Raw genomic sequence first — 3295 nt, 5'->3', positions numbered from 1 at the left:
AGACGACCAAGGATGCGCGGGGTGGCTGCAGCAGATGCTGCTGCCCCAGCTCTTCCCCTGCCCGTCCCTGCCCATCCCTCCCCGCTGCCCACACCGGCCAACACCAGCAGCTGGGATTGCCCTGAACCAAATAGCAGAGGTGGAAGAAAAACTCCTGATTTGGAAACACCGCAGCTCTCCCTGGTGGGGAAATGGGGGAGCAGCCCCAGGGCTGCCGGTGTTTGAGGGGTGCACAGGGAAAGCTGCCGCCACGCATGATTTCTATGTAACTCTTGTACATCAACGGTCATTTCTCAGGTTGGAGCAGCTGGAAAAGTGAGCGAAGACCCAAAGGAATTATTTGCAGTCTTCAGGTTGTGAGGTTTTTAAGATTATAAAACTGGCAAGGGCAGAGAAGCAGCTGGGTAAGAGGAGGGAGCGTTTCCAGCCCGTCCAGCATGGGGAGATGCAGTCGGAGTCCACCACCGACCCGCCAAGCCCCCAGGGGCCGGGGCTTGGGCAGATGTTTCCCGGCACGTTCAGGTTTGGGGTGGATGCTCCTGTGCCCGTTCCTCCCGAGGTTGTTTCAGGGCCAGTTTTAAGCTCCATGGGAACATGCGGTGACCCACAAACGGGCCCTGATGTGCCCCTGCCCTCCCGCTCCAGCCCCCTCTGGCCGGCAAGCCTGCGGCAGGGGCCGTGTCCCACCAGCAGCCTCGTAGCAAACAAGTTTCTGTAATTTTATCACTCCAACAAGAACTATTTTAATAGCAAACCCTTCCAAAATAGAAACCAGAAACACCCGCGGGGCGTTGACCAAGCCCTGGTGCTGCAGGACCGGTTGCTCGGTGGCGGACGGGGACACCAGCCGGCAGCACCGGGGGATGGCTAACCCCGCTCAGCGCCGCAGGTCCAGGGACCCTTTGCGAAGGCTGATGCCCCCAAAGCCGGCCGTGCGGGTGGTGCGGCCAGGCGGCCAGCCCAGCCGACCGCTGCCGACTGCTCTCGCCCTTCCCTTCTCCCGGGATAAATGCTCAGATAACGTTCGCTGCTGCACAGCATCGGGCTCCTCTGGGTTTGCATCACGCAGCCTCGGAAAGGCTTTGCTTCCTTTCTTTGTGGTCTCCTTCTTCATGGCACGTGCTGGACGGCGTTTCAGTGCGTGATCAGAAATGGCAGGGAGAAAGCTGGAAAAAGGGGAACGGGATTGTCCACGGCCAAGGCAAAAAGGACGGGCACGAGGGAAGCACCTTCCTGAGGGGTGCTGAGCCCATCACCAAGGACTCGTCTGTTCCGCACTCCAGCTGCCCTATAAAATATACCCCCGAATAGCTCAAAGGTTTTTCACTAACTGGGAGGACCTTTGTCTCCATCAGGAGCACAGAAATTACCAAACCAGAGGATTTAACTCATTTGCCCCAAAGTTCAAAGTGACCCTTAACAAAGGAAAAAACCCAGACCAGGAAAGAAAGCAGCTTTACAAAACACTGTTGAGAAACTGCCCCGTCACACCCCGTTTTCAGAGCAACATCCCCACCCCGCAGCAGATAAGTGTTGAGCCGTCCCTGGCGCTGCCCATCCCCAACCACCGCAGGTGGGTGAGCACCTTCCCCGGCTGAGCAGCGCCGAATCCTCGCCGCCGAGCCAAGTGCCCCCGGACGGAGAGCGACTTGGCAAGGCCACCGGTGGGATTTAGGGAACATGATGAGGCTTAGCGGAAAAACTACTCGCATCTAGTTCGAAGGGCAATAAGCCAATTGCTCCGGGCAGCGCTGAGCAGCCCGTCGACGGCATTTCTAGAGCGGGGATTTGTTTTCCATTGGGGAGTTTCTAGCTGAGGGGTGTGGAGTCGGGTATGGGGGAGGGCAATGCCTGCTGGTGCTCCGCCACTGGCTTACACTGGTTTTCTCCCAGTCTGTGCTGGTGTGGTCCCGTGCGGAGCCGGGGGACGGAGGGGGACCCTGGCCCTGCAGGGCACAGGCGGGAGCGGGGCTCTGGGTGTCCGAGAGGACGATTTATTGTGGAGTTTCTTTTAGTAATGGATGGCGGATGAAATTCTGTTTTCTGTTATATAGGATTTAAAATCTCTGCCTCGGTTGTGGGGGGGTTTGTGCAGACACTCACAGAGCACGGGTGGGCACGCTGAGCCACCGTACTCCCACGGCTCCAGCCCCAGCATCGGACGAAAGAATCGGCTGGCGGACCCCCCCGGCACTTGGCACGTTCCCCAGCCCGGCCGACGGCCAGCACCGTCCCAGCGTGTGGGACGCGGCTCCCCGTTTGCGCTCTGTGCTCACCTGACCCGCGCCAAGGACGAAGCCCCGGCACAGGCAGCATGGTGCGGGCAGCCCCGGCCCCGGCAGCCATCGCTCTCTGTTTCCGTGAGTTACCTCTTGTCCCCCTAAAGCTGACCCTGTCCCAGGGACCCCCTTCCACCCTCCGGCACTGGGGATGCTCCATCCCGCGCTGCTTTTCATTCCCGACCCACTTGGCTTTGGCACTCCCTGCGCTCTGCTTTGTGCCCCCTTCAGCACCCGCAGGCAGTGGGAGTTTTTCCCAGCTGCAGCCGGCACCGCATTAGGAATCCGCACAGACAGATTTCCAGGGGCAGATTTATCACTTTTTGTCTTCTAAACCCACCCTGAGGCACCCTGGGTTGCCCGGGCTGGCGCAGGCTGCAGGGCAGTACGGGGGGCTGCTCTCTGCATAGCGTTTGCCCGCATTTACTAAACATTATTAAATTGACAAAGAAAAGGCCCTTCCCAGACTTTAAACCTGGAGCTGCTTTAGAACATGCCCCGACCGTCTGTACATACGGTCATGGATGTTTTATAACCCGCTCCCGCTTCGTTGCAGGTTTCTCCGCAGACCTCTTGAAAGCAGCAGCGGTGAGTCGCCACCGGCTGCTCCAGTGGCTCTGAATACGCCAGGGCTTTGCCAAAACCTCGCAGCTGGTGCCAGGAGTGGCAGAGCTGCCGCGGTTTCCCCAGTCCTTGGCTCCAGTGAGGCAAAGCCATCGCCTCCCCACTGGCCCCCTGTGCAGCCCGTGGCCTGTCCCTGTCCCATCCCGTCCCTCACTTGCCTTGCTGCCTGGCAGCCTCCCTGCCCTGCTCCCAGACCAAGGGCTGGGACCCTAAACCTGACGAGCACCCCGCCCCCCCAGCGCCGGGGAAGCAGGGACAGCCCCGCTGTTGAAGGGTCCCCATTCCTGAGGGCGGCCGCGGTGGCTTTTGCCCCCACATGTAACCCAGGGCAGCCTCGGGGCTGCGGCAGTTCTCAGCTGCCTACAGCTCGGGGGGAGGAGCCCGCGGCCCGG

The sequence above is a fragment of the Pygoscelis adeliae genome, unplaced genomic scaffold, assembly GCF_000699105.1.
Source record: "Pygoscelis adeliae isolate BGI_AS28 unplaced genomic scaffold, ASM69910v1 Scaffold467, whole genome shotgun sequence".
Lineage (NCBI taxonomy): Eukaryota > Metazoa > Chordata > Aves > Sphenisciformes > Spheniscidae > Pygoscelis > Pygoscelis adeliae.
This window is presented reverse-complemented; position numbering follows the sequence as displayed.